At 38.8% G+C, this 19,620-nt stretch overlaps 2 long non-coding RNA genes across 6 annotated transcripts in view; both read left to right on the top strand.

Moving 5' to 3' along the window:
- The window catches only part of LOC146689663 (uncharacterized), a 125,641-nt gene that overhangs the window by 11,624 nt on the left and 94,397 nt on the right, over positions 1 to 19,620 (top strand). Inside the window, exons 3-5 of one of the 3 annotated variants that reach the window (XR_014916151.1) lie at positions 181 to 232; positions 2,791 to 2,836; positions 4,028 to 4,390. This is a non-coding gene — a long non-coding RNA (uncharacterized LOC146689663). Of the gene's footprint in view, positions 1 to 180; positions 233 to 2,790; positions 2,837 to 4,027; positions 4,391 to 19,620 lie in introns of those variants that run through there. The other 2 variants (XR_014916150.1, XR_014916152.1) reach the window with 2 other exon arrangements.
- LOC146689666 (uncharacterized) lies at positions 17,548 to 19,584 on the top strand. 3 transcript variants are annotated; one of them, XR_014916086.1, is made up of 4 exons: positions 17,548 to 17,960; positions 18,384 to 18,524; positions 18,644 to 18,827; positions 19,352 to 19,584. It is a non-coding gene; the product is annotated as an uncharacterized LOC146689666 (long non-coding RNA). The 3 variants fall into 3 exon arrangements; XR_014916087.1 differs by having other exon boundaries at positions 18,346 to 18,524; positions 18,701 to 18,827; XR_014916085.1 differs by having other exon boundaries at positions 18,346 to 18,524.

Raw genomic sequence — 19,620 nt, 5'->3', positions numbered from 1 at the left:
AAAAGTAACTCTGTTTTTAAAGGCCAGCCACTTTGACTGTTTGTATATGTGTGTGTACTTGTGCTGTCCTTGCTCTAATTGACCAGCTGTGGCTACGTGTTCGGCCTCCTTAAAACCCCCATTGATCCCACAGCCATTTCACAACAGGCCTTATTGCTTTGCTTGTGCCCTCTGTTTCAGGTGTCTGCAACACCCCTGAAAAGGAGTAGAGGAAATAGTGGGGACTGAGCAAGTGAGTGTGCAAGAACTGTGGTGTTTGAAGTGGAGGGGTAGTAATGAAACTGTACATTAGGATGGATATTCTAGAAGATCGGTGTGTTTTGCCACTTTATGGTTTCCAAATCCTATTCATTGAGTCAATGAAAACTACGATACGGCATGCAGGAGTCGATAAATTGATATCTGCAAAAATGAGTTAGTAAAGATTTCTGATGACATAGGCAGTGTGCAGCGAAACATCCCACATTTGCAGTTATTAAAATATAAATCTTTTCTTGAATGTCAAATTCAGTGACAGTAATTTAGTCTAAGTAGAGTACATTAACGTATTCTCATTCAAAATATATAATTGCAGGGCTAAATGGGTGTTAAGTATTCTTAAATGCATGCCGTGTAACCTCAAGGTCTGGGTCTGGCTTGGCCAAGAACCATTCGTCACCCCTTTGCTTTCTTCTCCCGTGTGCCTTATAAAAGCAAAAACCTTTAAAAACAAATTGAATTGTAATTGCTTTTAGCTGTGGGCTAAGGTCAAGGAATGTGCTACTCTCAAACTTGGCTGGCTTTGATTGCAAGCTTAAGCACATTTTCAAGGAGAGAAACTTGGAAAAGTCTTGGTTAACAGAATTCCATCTGTTTTATAGTCGATACAACAATGGAGATCTGCCAAACACCGCACACCTCACTCTGTAATGTTATACAAACTTTGACCTTTCTCCCTCCAGGACTGTTCTCGGGGGTTGTGGGCCAGGGTCAAGGCCATTAAAGCTGGCTTAATAAGCTGCTGAGGCCTCCATCTGCCCAGCCCCCTCCTACTGGTCCATGTGAGGCCTGAAGGTTCAGAGTCAGCAAAGCTGGAATCTGGTCCTGTCAGCAACCTTCAGAGATGGTTTGAACAGTGTGTCTTGATGGTAGTCTGTCTTTATTTTCGGCATGAATGATACTTGCTGATACATGCTGATCCCTCTTAATGTGCAGTCATACTCATGAAGCAAGATTTTTTGGCATACTTGCATGAATCCTCAGATTTTTAATATTCTTTGAATATTAGCACATTTGGCACTTTCTTACTGGCGTTTTCGAAGCAACTGCCACTGATAAGTGTAGACAGCACAGGAAGCTGAAGGAAATGGCACATGCATCAGACTGATACTAAAAAGAGAATAATAATTGCTGAAGAACTGCTAAAAAATGTTGCACACTGCCTACAAGCATATCAGCGCTTGCATGGACCCATAATTTGATATGGTATATTACCATTACTATGGAGTTTTATCTGCTCTGATAATGGTTGATTTCACACTGAACAGAGAGTATTTTGCAAATTGTTCTTATCAATTTCATCACTTTTTGGGGATCCAGACATGTAAAATTGATATTTTACCATCCTGTGTCCGTAAAAGAGTTGTTTTTTTTTGTTTTTTTTGTCCTGATGAATGTTTAACATTTGAGTTTTTGAATCTGCTTTTCAAACCGCTGGCCTATTTGCGGGATTATACATACCAGCCACCAAGATCAAATACAGTTCTTTTAACTGTGTCATCATTATTTTAGTTTTACTTTTGTCTTGTGGCTTTAGGATTGTTTATGTCCCTATATTTTCTAGTCAGAAGAGCATGAAAATAATAGAGCAGTGCAATCGCTGTGGTATAGTTTTAGGTGCAGACTTGTTTCTTTTGACTAGGTTTGGTTTGGTTTGGTTGTGTGTGTGCGTGTGTATGTGAGAATGTGGCACATCAATGGTCCAATCAATGACCACATCACCACCACGAGTCTTTTTGTACTTGTTTTATGGTAAACTTTGTGTTAGTTTCCATAAATGTTTGTTATACGTAAAGGGGTGTGCAACCAACGCAAACATACTTGCTTGCAGTCTTCCAATGAAGCAAAGAGCATATAGCTGATAGATGATGCTTTGCATAGGTCAGATGCTAACTGTTTGAAAAGTGGACCAGAACAGAGGAGGGAGTGAGAGTAACGTTCATAACAAAAATGACGAAAAATGAAAAATATTCTAGAATATTCTATTATATTGTTCTAATAGAAGGATAAAATTTATTAATCCCAGAGGGAAATTAAGTGGTCATAGCAATTTCAAAGCAATCATATAAAGTGAATTGTAGAAATAGAGATATAGGTAGGTAAATACAGAGATATAAATATAATACAAATATGAAAGGACACAAGTATTACCCTAATGTTCCTTGGATATTAAAAGATGTTATAAGTGCACAGGTGTGCAAGTGTACATTGTGGCGTACAGAAGTGACAGAGTCCTCTTCAGTAATGTGGGTCTCACCCAGGTGGATGAGTTAAATAGTCTGATAGCAGCAGTAGGAAGCGACCTCCTGTCTTGTTCCCTCAGGCAGTGAGATCGAGGGAATCTGTTTCTGAAAATGGTCTTCAGATTGTCCAGTATCTTATGGAGGGTCGGAAATCGTCTTCGATTGGCAGTTTTCCACAATTCCATGATATAAACAGAACCAGAAACTCAGATGGCGGCTGCAGTACAAAGACACTTTTCATTGTTTTTAACATTTGGTTTTTTTCGTTCTTCTTCTTTCTTCTCTGCAGCTGACAAGGACCAACAACATCAAAAGCAAGATTAGCCCACAGACAGGTTGTTGGTGACACTTTCCCCTTGTGACAGTAAACAGCTGCAACATATAGACAGTAGCCTAATTAAAAGCGGGTCTTTACTCTCCTCTGTCACTATGTACTTACTTAAGATGGAGTTATTGTGAATTCAGTCTTTTTTAAATGCTGTGAGGGAACAACATTAAATTTGAAAAAAAAAAAACAAAACCCCAAAAAAACCCCAACATCTATTTTGAGTCAAAGATGAACTGATTTAATTTTGGTAGTCAAAGGTCAAGGTTACTGTGACCTCTCAAAATTAATTGTTTTCCCCATAACTCAAGAATTCATACATTCAGTTTTGACCGAATTTCACACCACTGTGTAATAGGATAACGTGATGAACTGGTAACATTTTATAAGCAAAAGGTCATTGGCCTACATTGCTTTGATATGATTGTGTTCTGCAAAAATACCTGTCTAGTTATAATTCAACACCATGAGTCACAGAACTGAAGGTGAGATGGTGACTATATTTCAGTTTTGATGCTCATTTAGTGACACTACTTTGGGTGCACTCCTATTTAATGTCTTCACTGCATACGTTATTCTGAAGAGTCAATGTAATGAGAACATACCACATATAGTGCTTTATAGACATACTGCTTTGTTAGCACCATCTGTTTAAAGAGGTGCTGTGTGTCACTCGTTTTCTGAAAGTACTTGATAGAAAATTAGGAATGTAAATGACAAAAAACTCTAATACACAGATCCCCTTCGTACATGTTTAGTACTGCAGTTTGTTCTACAGTGTCTTACTCTTGTGAGTCAATGCATTTTTAATGTGGACTTATTTTCAACTGAATAATTTAGTGCTTGGTCAGCAACAGGGGTGATCCAGAATCCATCTGATGGGGTAGAAAGAGCATGAGGGGAAAATCCAGATGCAGAAGTTTGAATGGGCCTGAAAATGCATACTGGAGCACAGCGTACATGGGTCATTATGTTCAGAGACGAGTCCAGATTAGGGCAAAAATGTGGAGAAGATGCAGGGATTGCTATACTAACTGTTTTCTTTACCATAGGGTAAAGATTTTGATAGGGGCATTGTGATGGTGTGGGGGGTCATCTCTTACACTGGAAAAACAAGGGTTTTCAACATTGGAAGTACTCTCAATGCAAAGAGAGATCCACATGATATTCTGTAACTGGTAGCAATCTAATATCTCCACAGTCCGGGACCGAACTTCATCCTCCAAGATGACAACGCTCTCCTCCACAGAGTGGGCTTTATCAGAGGCTACCTTGAGAATTTGTGAGTCAAGAGGATGGAAAGGCCTCTCTACAGTCATGACCTCAACCTCATTGAACAATTGTGGGATCAGCTTAGGCGTGCTGTTCATGCCAGACTGACCAACATGACCACATTGGCTGACTTGCACCAAATGCTGGTTGAAGAATGGGATGCCTTCCCACAGCAATGTGTAACCAAGCTGGTGACCAGCATGAGAAGGTGCCAGGCTGTGTATTGTTCGTTCACTACCGAGGCCCCAGTGAATAAACTGGTTTCTTCAGACTTAAACCATTAATATCAATAAATGACACTAAAAAAGAATCAATTGCAGAATAAGCTGTTTGGCATTGGGAGAGAAGATTTGGCAGGTTTTTCATGGGTGCGATGAGGAAATAAGCAGGCTTTTTCAACAGTACAAGATTTATTGTTACAACAAGGAATGATCAACCAAACACAAATTTTCAAAGTTTTTAATAATATTATTTGTTATGAAGAACCATGTCATACTCATATAACACTGAGAGAGAAAGAAAATATAGTGGACCTCTATGACACAGGTAAACAAGTTATATCAGGGTTTGGATTTGCATACTTGTCAAAATCATCATTTTTAGATTAGGTTTGTTAACTGTGAGCTAAATGGGGGGGAATCAACAAAGTTTTCTCATTTCTCTTTCCTAGCTCCCTTCATATCATACAGACAAGAGTGTGTTCGTTTGTTTTATTGCATTAGAGCATTATGTAAATATGTATATTGCCATTCTCTTGAGGGAGACTGCACTGATGGGGCTGAATAGAGCATCCGGAGAGGGCAATTTAACAGGCAGCGATGAATGCCCTGTAACATATGTCATCTTGTCACACACACAAGTTGACGTCAACATCATGATGCAGAAGAGCGGGCAGGCCCATCTGCGGCAGGGGTAGACCCGGGCATCCGGAGCGCTTCGTCTCTTTCATTTACCACGGCTGGGCGCTGAGTACGAACGCAGGGTTTGTGAATGGCCTGTTGTTAATGAGGCCTCATTCGGTGCAAGGAGACACCCAGGGCTACCGCTTAGTGGCATGCCCTCGGCCGACATGAATAAAAAAAGCAGAGTGGGATCATTAGGCCCCCGGATGCCCGAGGGGTCCGGCACTTTAATCACGTTTGCGTAATGAATGCAGCTGCTTTGAATCACTGCTTATTCATAATGTCCACAGATGCGGTTGTAATGCAGCGTTAATGTTACTGCTGATCTGCCAGAAGTCGTGGGTCTGTGTGTTCACAGACAGGGGCCACTCTGTTGGTTGGATAGTGTAACAATGGTATGACAAGCCTAGGGTCACGTTAGATTGATCAACACCCAGAGATTTCTTCCTTTGCCCTCATGAGTATGGACAATGCAAATTCAAATGTTGGCATATGGCTTAGGGTCACAGAATGAGGGTTACTTCACATATTATGCAATAAGATGGCTTCTACATTTGCGTTTTCTTGTATTTTCAATGGGCATAATCTGAGAAGAATCCCTTTCTCCACAGTTTTCACATAGTTTCCAAGTCTCTGACTTTCTGCTGAGAGTGCAAAGTCTGTTTGAAGTGGTCCTGCAATTTGAAAGTATGATGAATTGTGCCAGACTCCAACAGTTAATGATCAAACAGTTTGTTTTTCCATTCACTAAAGAAATGAATGGCACATCACTTTTCTTCCTTTGTACCAAACTATAGCTTGAGAAAATTGCTAAAATTTCTATCCTTAGGTGGAGAAATGATAACATGGTTTGTTTGCTTTTATGGAACCTCACAAAACCTTTGTGATCACATCCTAATGAGTGACCTTTTCTCATTTGTCCTCTTCAGAGACTCATTTATGCCAGCACCAAGCTTTTCCCTCAGCTGTGGTCGCAAACAGCGTGTCACTCTCATCTTTTTGATGTTCTCTCAACGCCTTTATGCTATTCAAAGAGACACTGAGTGTTTCTATATGTTAACTTGTCTCAAAAGTAAATTCATATGGATAATCTTGTCAGTTGGCCAGTCCTGGATCACGTGCACTTCAAGGCATCTGTCTCTTTGACTCTACTTTTCTTTCTCTTTACGGTTATCATTGAAATTAAATTGTGCCTAAGGGATTTGGAGTAATTGTGTACAGCCCCTTAACAATGTACATTAGTTTTTGGAGTATAATGTTGATCACTGTCTCCTTTGAGACCATTGCATGCCTGCTTTCTGTCCATGCCAAGGCATCTGCCTTCTCACTATTGAAAGTTAGAATTAATCCTCAGAAGGAGCTCCCATCCTAAATGGGTAAATTAATTCTGTTTGGTTTAAGTCCTCAAGTACATCTGGACTGTCTAAAGGGACGAGAGCAATGGCTGCTGTCTCAAATCCCATCTTTTGTGAAGCCCAGGTCTGTTCATGCAGACACACTACGCAAGCATAATGCCTGCTGCAATTTTATCTCGATTTCTGTGTATTTGCATATGCATAGGCTGAATCATTGTTGTCATTTTAATGAAGAGGGAAAACTCCCTCACAGGCAAATACAGCTAAAAGAGACCATTTTAATGGCAGACATGCCTTCATGATCAGCTTTAATAGGCAGCTTTAAAGGGGAGCTGCATTGAAGTGGAGGACATTAAGGAAAAGCTTAAAGTAGCTCATAAACTGCTTGAATCCTTGAACGTTCACTGTCATTATCCAAGAGGATGGACAAAAAGCATTCAATTTCGAGTATCTTTTCCCATCATTGTCTCCTGTCACCCTTACCCGATTTGTGATTTCTGAAGGAAGCATCTGAGTGATGCTGATGTATGAACAGATCTAAGTACTTTTTTTGTCTTTCTTTACTTTAAAGGATGGTGCTTTGCACAGACGTGCCTTTTGTGGTCTACCTATTTGAAGTTGTACCTGAAGAGTGATATGAATGTGTGTAAAAGTGCAAATCATAAACGTAAGGTGCACAATGATCTCTTTGTGGAGTTCTATAATAGCAGTGCAACTTTGCTGTCTAAACAGCTATCATACTAAATATGTCCTAATACTGTTACATGCCAAGGTCTGTGAAATAATAAGTAGGACAAATGAGAAGAGTGCAGATCCTTATGGATAAAGAGAGGATACTAAAACCACTAAGGTAAGTGTAGTTGTGGTCAAAAACTGGGGTCAGGGGGGATTTGATATTCTGAGATGGAACAGAGCCATCACCAGGGTGTCAAAACATGTGCAACAGTGTAACATGTTAGGATTACATTTTAGACTTTCACAACATTAGCACGTATCTGCTGCTGTCTCAGCATCAGACACTACAGGTAACCTTAACTGTAAAGTTAACTTTGGGAATGTTTTGACAGCTTGCAAAAGGCCAATAGAATGCTATCGAGTAGTTCTGATGATGTTTTGTTTCATTGGGGTCATTCTTTTCAGCTCATTGGCACTGTGCTGAACTTCTATTATTATATATATATATATATATATATATATATATATATATATATATATATATATATATATATATATATATATATATATATATATATATATAAAAATAAATAAACAAACAAACAAACTGCTTGTGGAAAGATGCTAATATCTATACTAGAGATACCGATATGAATCCGATATAGTGTTTTTTAATCAACAAAACTGTTTTTTAAAATATCTTGCTGCCTTTTGCAAGTCTGCAAGTTCATACTCAAGTTTAAAACAACAACTACACTAAAGCTATTCTGTTATACCTGTATACAAAAAAAATATTTCATAGTTCAGCAATACTGATCAATCTAATAAACTTAGACCTACACCATCCTCCCTATTCTGGTATTTTAAAGAGTACTTAGCGTAAATATTAAGCAACCTAACTAATAGGGTTCCAACTCCCAGCAACAACAAAAATAAATAAATAAAAAATAGGGAACCACCCCTCACGCGCCACCTCATGATGCTTAATCGACGTAATCAACCTTAATTTGATGCAGTGTGAAAAAAAAAATGCACAGAAATCAATTATTTTTCAAGAAATATTAAATAGATTCAACATCTTTCTTCAACAAAATTGCAGACTGCACAGATGGTACCTTCCCAAAGGAAAAAGTACTATAGCTTACTAGGGTATATATATTAGACTTAATAGTCACTATATACAGTAATTGACTTCTATTCATTTTACATCAAATTAAAACTTTGTGTGTCAGATAATTATTTATTAAAAGCTAGACATTTTAAATGAGAATAAAGAAAAGTATGTCTTTGTGCCCCCTTTTCCCAGTTAATGCCCTATCGGCCCCCCTGGCTAAACTTTGCTAGATCCGCCCCTGCACAGTTACCAGCGTCAGCTACATAGAAAAAGATCCTGGTGTAGAAAGTAATATTAAATAAATTCTAACAACAGCTTATCAAGCTTAAACGTGCTGCTGTTGTTCAGCCGCTGGTTTCCTCTTTCTGGTGCAAAGTGGGCCAAAAGCAAACAAGAGAGACGGACTCTCGACAGAAAAGCCGATCAGCTGATCATTTAAGCAGTTTCACGATTGAAGTAGCAGCCGGAGAGCGAGAGGCAGTCGCTCGTTAAGCTTAACGCAGGAATGCTTTACAAACATTCAGAGATGGACTTACACACTTGCTTTACTTCTCTCGGGATAACTTTGTCGGAGATGAAATGCCGGGTTGCTAGCGAAGCTCCAAATGCTATCCAGACCACCGACAGGTCCCGCATGCCACAGCCGCTCTATCACGTGATGCATACTGCTCCGACATGCTAACGTTCTGAGGTGAGTTACAGCGTGTTGCAAGTTTTGTGAGGTGCTTTCGTGATATTTAATGGATCGGATTACATTTTTTATTTTTCTCCGATATCCGATCCAGTCATTTAGGTCAGTATCGGACCGATACGTAATATCGGATCGGTCCATCTCTAATCTATACTGATATGGACCATGTAATGTGTTAGGAACAAAAAGATGACAGAATGTATGATAAAATAAAAATTATCAACCTACAGGGGCTGAAAATGGAAAAAATGATGCATCAGGCATCATAGTTAATTTTTGACAAAATTTCATTACAGAAACTTAAATTGCTACTCAGTAGTTTGTATGGCTCCCACGTGCTTGTATGCATGCCTGACAACACTGTGGCATGCTCCTAATGAGACGGTGTTCTAGGGATTCTCCTCCCAGATCTGGACCGGGACATCACTAAGCTACTAGACAGTCTACGGTGCAACATAATGGGGTTGGATGGACCAAAATGTTAGGATGTTTCTATTGGATTTAGGTCAGGCAAACATAGGGACTAGTTAAGGGTATTAATTGCTTCACCCTCTAGGAACTGCCTGCATACTCTTGCCAGATGAGGCCGGGTATTGTTGTGCAATAGGACAAACTTAAGACCCACTGCGACAGTGTAGGGTCTGACTATGGGTAAGGATTTGATCCTACTAAGTAATGGCAGTCAGGTTACTGTTGCCTAGCCTGTAGAGGCCTGTGTTTCACTCCATGGATATCCTAGTGGTTGATGTCCTGGTTGGTTCTGGTCATCTATGGGAAATGCAGATTAAGTTTCGTGGTGCCAAGCAGTGGGCAAGGGCCAACTATAGCACGTTGGGCTATTAGACCACCTTCATGAAGTCTGTATCTGATTTGTCTGAGACACTGACACTAATACTGCTGAAGGTAATTTTGTAGGTTTCTAGCAGTGCTTGTGCTTATCCTGATCCTCCTTGTACAAAGGAGCAAATACAACTCCTGATGGGTTATGGGTTAAGGACCTTATACGATCTGGTTGAGCTCTCCTACCTGCCTGTCTCCTGGATTCTCATCCAGTTCTTGAGACTGTGCTGGAAGAAACAGCAAGACTTCTGGCAATGGCACATAATGATGCACCATTCTGGGTTGACACATCATCAGTTCAGGTATCCTCTCATGCTAAAAAAAAGAGCAAAAATAAATAAATAAATAAAAAATAAAAAAAGAGCAAAAAAAATGTAGCTGAAACTGATTACCCCCCCCCCCCCCCCCCCCGCTACTTAACTGACCAAATCAATATCCCATAAGTTTAACTGACTGATTAAAAAATGTTTCTTTAATAGTTGTGCAGTGTAACTGACACTAAAATTAGTCTACTTAAGGTTATCATAAGGTATAATTACCTTATGATAACCTAAGTACATGTATCCTACCTATATATGTTTACCTACTGAAAACATTTTAGCCATTGCAACATTGTTTTGTTTTGTTTTCGCAATTGCAAACTGTTTCAAACAAAAAAGTTAAAGCATACTTCAAAATAAAACAAGGATACTATGTTGGATTATGTCAATTAGAGATGGCACGATACCACTTTTTAATGTCCCATACCGATCCCGATATCATAAATTTGGATATCTGCCGATACCGATATGAATCTGATATTTTGTAATCAATAAAACTGTTTTTTATAAATATCTTGCTGCATTTTGTAAAAGTTCACAATTAAGTTTTAAAAAACAAGAGACTGAAACTATTCTGTCATACCTGCAAAAATACACTGCACCCAAAACATTTTATAGTTCAGCAACACTGATCAATCTAATAAATTTAAACCTACACCATCCCCCCTATTCTGGTATTTTTCTGGTATTTTAAAGAGTACTTAGGTTGCTTAATATTTCCACTATCTAATAGGGTTGCCAACTCCCAGCAAAAATATTAGGGAACCAACCCCCGCCCTCCACCTCATGATGCTTAATTGATGTAATCAACTTAAATTTAATGCAAGTGTAAGACAAATGCACAGAAATCAATTATTTTTCTACAGTAATTAAATGGATTCAACATCTTTCTTCAACAGACTTGCAGACTGCACAGATTGTACCTTCCCAAAGGAAAAAGTACTATAGCTTAATAAGGTGTATATATGACTTATTACTTACTATATACAATGATGGATTTCTATACATTTAATCAGATGACCACTTTTGTTATAAGATTCAGATAATTATTTATTCAAAGTTTTTAAATGACATAACAAAGAAAAGTATTTCTCTGTGCCCCCCTCTCCCTGTTAATGCCCTACCTGGCCCCCCTGGCAAAACTTTGCTAGACCCGCCCCTGCACAGTTACCAGCCATCAGCTACGTAAAAAAGGATCCTGGAGTTATTTATCTCTCAGAAACAGTTCATAACTTCTCTTCAACTCACCTGTTCAGCTCTGATGATTCAGTAAGGACATCTCCTGGTTTCATCTTCATGTTTCACTCTCACTACATATCCAAACGGATATCATGACCAGCAGCTTTTACAGCCGTGGCTCCAGCAAACCTCAGCTGATACTAGAAAGTAATATTAAATACATTCTAACAACAGCTTATCACGCTTAAATGTGCTGCTGTTGTTTATCCGCTGGTCTCCTCTTTCTAGCGCAAAGTGGGCGATAAACAAACAAGAAAGACGGGACTTGCGGCAGAAAAGCCGATCAGCTGATCATTGATCAGTTTCATGTTTGAAGTGGTGGTGATGATTGTGATCTTATTGGTTATAGCCATGATGTAAGAGGTCCCATTGAATGACTCCCACTATTATGCTAGCATGTGTAATATGGTCAGTGCTATGAACTACTGCTTTATTCACATATTTCATGCTTTTAATGACCATGGTTCATAATGGCCATGTTGTCATAATACTACTTTCATTAGGCGGTGAGTAAGATTAGATTGCCCTGTATATGAGTATGTATGAGCCTCCTTGACTTTCCAATTCTTATTAGTTTGTGCTGAAGTATAATTTTCTTTCTGTACTTCACATGTTACTATAATCTCTGAATGTTGATCTACTCACTTATGTTCTGGTTTATTTCTATCTATTTGGCCCAACATCTGCCCCAGTTTTGGTGTGGATGTGCATGTGTTTTTCTATTTCCTTTAGCGAGGCCAACAAGCAATGTTTCGAAGACTGATGATGCTGAGGTGAATTAGACATTTGTGTCACTGGGGTTTGCGTTTTGTTTTTTGTTCTGGAAATATTCCTTACTGCTTTATTACTTCTTTATAACTATGACTTTTAACATTTTTATCCCTATTTCTTATTATATGGCTCTCACTATTATTTATTTAAGTACTAAGGGTGAATTTTCCGTGGGTCGACTAGATATTAAAGTTACGTAGGAAGTAGGTTCACTTTTTATTTTTTTGCGTCTTTGGAGAATGCTATATAATTTTCTTCAGTAAAATGATTATTCTTTGCTTGTGCCTGGCGGTAACTAGTTTTATACTTTAGTATTGGAGCATCTATAAAAAATATAAAGGGAAAACAATAACAGTGAGACACACAGGCTGAGGAAATACAATACACTTTTGGCCTCGGGAATCAGCAGAATGAGCAGACTGCGCATAACCAAGTGTTTACAAATCTGTACAAATGGGAAAGTTTCTTGTTTGCAGCAGTTTCGCATATTCAACTATTTAACATGTTGTTATTAGGTAGGTCCGTGATTTGGGTTTGTTTTCTGTTCAGATTTTCCACACCATTGGGAAAATCTGTTTTCTCAGATTAAAACATTAGTGCACAATGCTGTTGGCTATTACAGAGAAGTGATGGTTTGAAGATGAAAATGTTTCAAGTATGATCTTAACATTGCCTTTGACATTTCAGCCAGACTCAATAATTCATTGCACACATCAGCTTTGTGGATTTACAAGCCTATCGGTTGTTTTTGGTTTGCTTAATTAGAACGGGAAGGAAGACATTTTAATCATCAGTATGCAGCCACATGTTTGTTAAATGGTCTCTCTAACCATGTGATGCAGTGCCGTTATTTGATTATGCTTTTCAAAACATTGTCTGAAAAGAAGAACAATATCTGGGTAGTGTTTTATGTTTGGCCTCTGTGTCATAAGCATAACATATCTTATAAGTTTAGTCAAATGAATTTCACTATCGTTTATGTAATATATGAAGTCGCCACATAGTAAATGCCAGTAGCTTGGTGGCTATAGCTAGGCTCCCCTATAAATTGAAATGGAGCTTGGCTTACTGCTGAATTGTTTACCTGTACAAACATGCAAAAGTATCTATTTTAGCATGTGTACTTTTATTTAGGTTTTAATATGCAGCATTTCAAAAATCATTGTTATAATGTGATTTATTTGTGCATTCATTAGCGATCTTAGATCCTGTATTTTTGTTACATGTCTAGGCAGGCCACATCAGACTTGGTGTTAAAATTGTTGCTGTTGTAATTGCTACCTGAATAAGGTCAGGTTCAACAATATTTAGCATGTACAGGTGTAAGATGATTAGGCGTACAGTTGAAGCTGTTTTAATGTCATTATCAGTGGAAGTTGTTGTCAGGTATACTATCTATATATATCGAAAGAGGAACAGCAAGTGCAAATGAAAGGATAAGCAGAAAGGGGAATTTACATATTATTAATCCATTTTCTCTAAAAATAGACCTTACCATCTGTTGTCCCCTTGGAATGAATCCTCATGCACAGAACTTTGTGGATAAATATTATCAGTCGGGAGAAAGGGCTTTGTTCACTTTCTAATCCAACTGTTGTTAACTGGTAATGAAGCCAAAATGAAAGACTTGACCTCTGTTTAAACCCACGTGTTATTACAGTACGTGCACGCATAGAGTGTGCATAGAATGGAACGAGACATGAGAAAATGAATGAATGATGGCGAGGTATAGAAGAGGTTGGGATACGGAGAACTGTAGAGAAGGTGCAACTTTCAACTTGGCCCTCATCCAGCCTGCATATCAGCTGTCTGTTGAGCTTTTTCAAAGGCAATTTATTTTTAGATATTTCAAAAACTCATTTGAAGGCAATTTTCACTCCATGGCTGCAGCCCTCGCCGTTAGCCTCTTCCCTCTACGCCAGTCGCATCCCCCTCTCATGTGGCACCCGATGTGTCGCAGAGCCCGTTTCTTGGCATCAGCACAGTTTTGATTTAATTCTGAGGGCCATCTGTAATCCCCTGCAGGACACAGAGGCTCGTAGCCCCACACAACCACACCGCTATATCTCTCTCTTTATCTGCCTTTCTTTTCAGTTTCTCTCCCAGGACCTTACCTTTTCTTTCTTCTTCACTATCAGCAGCCCTCCCCATCCACCCACCTACCCCCAGGCTCATTCACCCCTCCGTGGGACTGTCAGTACATCTCATACATGCAGGGATAATGGGATTTCAGAGAACCAAAGACTTACCTCATAAATTCACAGAGACCGATATGAAGCTGAGGGGGACAACTACTGATGTTCAGTTTGTATTTAATAGGTTATGTTTGGTAGTTGTTATCAGTGCATAATACACATGCATATCATCACTTGCTGTATCACTGAACATATTGAAGGCACTGTTTCCTATATATTGCCCAGTTCACTTAGTTAATATAAAGAGTTTGAATTTGAATAAAAATTTTGACAGCCTGAGATGTTCTCATGCATTTCCAACTTTTAAAAATAAAGTCCTGACAATAAAGTGTATATTAACAGAAAAGTAAGCGCTTTATCTTTTCCTTTTTGGGTTGGTCTCATCGTACTAAATCATTTTAAAAAGGACAGCACCTGAAACACTTTACTTGCCCCCATCCCCACAAAAAAGAAAATCTGGACCCATTTCCTCTAGACCATTTGAAGCCCTTGCACCTCCTTGTTCCTGAACTGATCACACAATTTAAGTCTTGGCAGTTCAGTGCTTTGAGTGGATGACTGGACTGGGCCAAGAGCATCTCTTCCTGCTCGCTTTACCTCCCGGCAGTGACAGCAGATCGTGTTATTGACGAAGCAAAGATGATGTGGTATTGCTAGAGCAACGTGTATCACATTCACATGTTGGTTGACAACCTGCGTGTCATCTCTCTGCCGTCTAGCTCCATCACACCTAGAGAAATGGTTGAAATGGAAGATGTTGCAGCGTGAAACATAAATGTCAATGTTCTTAACTCTTGCAGAAGTTTAGAAAGCGCATATTTGCTACCAAAAAGTTCGACTAGCTTGGTAGAAATATCTTTCCCGGACATTGCTCTTCCCAGGCTGATTGGAACTTACTTTGAGAGTCTGGCTGTCAGGGTAAAGCAGTTTGGCGGTCAGTTGACTCTGTAAGCTCTGGTCAGAGATAAGCACCTGGCTGGAGAGCTTTTCCATTTCCTCCCAAAGCGCCCAATCAAGTAGTGGCTGCAACTCAGCACTAAAGAGACCTAAATACTCCTCGTTCTTCCTGTCTCCCTCTCCCCTGTGGTCCCACCGACTCGCTCTCTTTCTGTGTTTCCTTTTCTTTTACTCTCTTCAAACTCTTACTTACTGTCCCTCTCTCGCGCAAAAAGCTCCTGTGAGACAAAAACCACCCAGCGCCTTTTATAGGCTTCATTGTCACTATCAAATATTTTATCGTTTTACCAATATTTATCTTTGCAGTACCTGTCAGGGGACACACAATATTGAGTTTATGATGAGGTTGTCCAGTTTAATTCCACTTGTGGACACTGGAAAAGCTTTGGCTGACTGAAGTGGCAGGGGTTGTGACACCTCTGCGTGTGTTAATTGAAATGATGAAGGAACCACCATGCCTGTAGTCTGTAGCACCCTTATTCAGGCAGAAAAATCAGACCTATCTTCTTTTTTTTTTTTTATGTTATTATGGTTTTGTATCTGGATTGATAGGTTTTAAAGTAAGATAGACTTGGAGGAGGATGTTTATTGGTTGAATAAAGATGAATTTGCCACATGAATTTGCCAGCAATGCCCCAGGAGAATAAAAATTACTGATTTTAACTTTTCCAGATAAAAAGCAGATATCTTAGAGGAGGATTCTGAGGCTTTAAGATCATTGAGATATGGATTATGCAGTAGCAGCTCCAGCTCAATATCAGTCTGAGGGCCTGTGTTTGTAAATTGAGTGTGAAATGCCATCTGATTTGTTTTTAAGATAAGTTTGGCCTTTACAGGTAATTGCACTGAATGAACTGGCGAATGGGAACGTGTTCTTCAGAAATTTGCCCTATATAGCCTGTGTTTTCATTTTTAATTATTTATCTTCCTGCTGATTTGATAAATTTCCTTTTTTCCATGGCTTGTCAATGGGAAAAGTCCCATTTAGGCTTACAGTGTGAGGGTAAGACGTTATGTACTTAGTGTAACATTCACCACCCAATTACAACCGCTTAACTTGCTTTCAAAAATAAGATTAAATTTACACGACATCTTTGAGCTAATTCTGCTGTTGTCAGTCAGATTGTTGCCCTTTTTTAACACCCTTGCTTTGTCTTTGTCATCTGAGTGGCTCTGGTTTTTCTTTCCTTTTTTTTCCCTACCAACAGCACATGATGTCTTTTAAAAGTGCTGAGTCAGTGGATGCTATGATAGGCCGGCTGATGCTTTGTCTTGCTTGTAACCTTTGCTGTTCCTCTGATGTCCATAACAAATTGCCCCAGGGTATCAGCGTGATCATGCAGTGGCAACACAGCGGAGGAATAACAATAAGCCTAACCATGCTGCAGTTGTGTGTCTGTGTGTGTGCACGCGTGTGTGGTGTTACTGCAGCAAGACAGTTTTTAATTACACTCTTGAGTATCTTTATTTTCTTGCAAACTGACATTGTGCTGCCCATTTCCGTTCAGTCTCCTGGAAGCCAATAAACTGATTAAAAATGCCTTCCTCGTGTGTGAACAATGCTGGGTGGAAAAGCGAAAGATTACTAGAAACAGGCTTACCTTTTTTCAGGCTTTGGGCCCAATTTTAATTTATAGATATGTGGAAATTCTTAATTTCATGTCTGCTCACCTGGTAATGTCCCTTCGTATGCAGGAACCACTGGCTTTAGTTAGGGTCTACATATTTGAGTCACGTGAGTGCTGCAGAGGTTGTAAAGTTCTCTGTTCAGTACACGCTCAAAGTCCTTGATGAACAAGCAGATGATTTCAGCAATGAGCTGCAGGGGGAGGACTTTGCATGGATAGTTCCACATGTGCACAGTGTTTGTACACTTGCTGCTCGGTCTCCTGAAGACAGTATATCTAATTTCAGAAATCATTAAGTTCTTTAAAATGTTAAAGTATTTTTCAAGAAGTGTATATCTATATATCTTCCTTTTTTGACAACCAATTTGTGGCTACTGAGTATAAGTGTTCAAAATTAAATAAATAAATAGGTCAAGATGAAATAAATAACTATGTGAATAAATAAGACACAGATATGTAATGTGAGAATGATATTGTGAAATCATGGAACACATTTTGAAAACAATGCTCATTATTGTGAAATATATTACATTCTGCTATATAAATTTACTTATTATTGTGAAATATTATTTCATGGTCATTATTTTTCACAATAACAGAGATTATTCCTGAGGCATTTTATTTATTTCCAGCCGTTTTTATTCCAAAATGACCTTTTTTCAAAGTCAGTCTTTATTTCAAAATCCCGTTTTTCCCGATGGTCTATTTATTTCATAATGCGACTTTTCAGCAGAATGACTTTGTCTGTCAATCAAGAGAGACAGGGCGGAGCCAGTTGTGTGATTGGTTGCTCCTTTACTCAGACATAAGTAATAGCACATGAATTGTCGATTTAGGTTTAATGGTGCAATGCGTCTCCTATGCAGCTGGCGGCAGTATGCAGCTCAAAATAAACTTAAGGCACCGACAAATGCAAAACACTGGGCGCGAATAACGTTACAGGTGTATCAATTCTTGTGAAGGGCATGGCTGCAGGAAACAAGTCCGTTTCTGAGTTACTCAAAGAACTTGCTAACCGCTTAGATTGAACGTCTTCACCTCAGTCTGAGTATTGCAGCAGTGTACTGGAGATGAAGTGGTCCCTGGTCCAAGTTCTCATCACAACCGCACAGGGTTAACGTTAGCAAATGCTAACGCTATCACAGCTAGCTCCACTCCACGAAACGCTGTTCAGGGTACATAACGATATGTTATTATTGCTTGGTTAGTCTGTCTGTCTGCCAAATATGAGCTTTTTAAACAGTTTAGTCACAGATTTTTTTTAATACTGTTTTTTATCATAGCAAAGAATTCTATAAATTAGGTAAGAGAAAATAATTGTCTTCTGGGTTAATGTCTGTATTACTATTTACATTGTTGTAGGTAATAGTTATTCATGACTGTTTTAAAGTGGCTTATCTTCTGTGCTAATATGGAAGACAAGTAATCTATGTGAAAGAAAAGAAAGCAATTTTAGTTCAACGTAGTGATTTTGTAAGTGGGTATAATTTGAAAATGCTTTTACTAGTATAGTGGATGTTCTTTAAATATTTAACATTTAAAGTGTGTGTCACTTTACAGACTCCAACTTCAGTTTTGGTTTGGTCTCACCGTTGTAGGTCATAACACAAACAAGTCGTCAAGTCAAGCAGCTGAGGAAAGGGCTTAAGGAAACCATGGTATGGCCGCTTCTGACAGAAAGATCAGACATCATTCCTCTTTTCTTACCAAGGGAATCAGAGACTGCTCCCTGTTGTGAGGTAAGGTCAGGTCACATCTTTTAACATCTGAATAGTAAAGGTATTTGGTTAATTTATGAAGGATGAACATTAATTGTTGACACAAAACACCAATATACTGTTTTGTATGCTTGGGTTAGTTGAACAGCTGGGTTACATTTAATAAAAATACACCTAATGTTGCTGATGCTCTTAAGACTACAAGATAAGTAAAGCTATAAAATGACTGTGGCCTGCCACAGAAGATGAAGATGAGGAAGAAGAGGAATGCTCTCGAGGATAAATGCAGAGTGGCAGGTTACCTTCGGTCCTTCATTGAAAATGGTAAGTCTGCTGCGATAGGTATTTTGCCATTGGTTTTCTCTGATTATACTTTGGTAAATTACATACAGTCCAGTGATCTTGGGTCATTAACAAAGTACACTATAGTAGAGCTGGGCGATATGAGATTTTTTCATATCACGATATATATATATTTTTTATAAAAGGACAAGAGCGGTGAGGTCTATCACAATAGTTTAATTTTTCTATTGAGAAAAAGTTATTTCGCAATACATATCGTTATCGTTCTATCACCCAGTTCTACACTATAGTATAATTTTGTTTTGTTATTTGCTCCATGCAATACATAAGTGGTGGCATTATCAGTTGCACTAGAATTGTATGTAGACTACTTTTAGCTTTGTTAACATAAAAATATCTATAAAAGCTACAACAGCAATTTGAGTGGGGCAAAAATGTCTGGTGCCCTGTATGTAAGTGGTCATCTTTTATGGTATTTCTCTATAAAAGATTCAAAATAATGAATATAGGATGTCATTATAGTTTAAAACAATCTTCTGTTGCAGCATCTTGTGCACAACAAAAAGCCCTCATCAAGTTTTGGACAGGATGGGAAGTCTTGCCGAGAAATGACTGTGGAAGTGGTCAACAGCAATCTTCCAAAGTCTTCCACCGGTTTTGAAGTACTACGTCTTCCTGCACACTACTGTACCTATGAGTCATTTCTAATGGACATTCAGGTGTGTCTCAACTCTACTGACTCAGGTTTTGGTCTGGTTTACGATTGATTCCATAACCACATGGTAAAATTAGACCATTTCTTATTTCTTGCATC

Source organism: Copadichromis virginalis, linkage group LG17, assembly GCF_057382275.1.
Source record: "Copadichromis virginalis isolate Kocher_CV1m ecotype Utaka linkage group LG17, C_Virginalis_male_GT1.1, whole genome shotgun sequence".
NCBI classification, from domain to species: Eukaryota; Metazoa; Chordata; class Actinopteri; order Cichliformes; family Cichlidae; genus Copadichromis; species Copadichromis virginalis.
Note: the sequence above shows the minus strand (reverse complement) of the source record. Positions and strands in the feature narration are given on the sequence as shown.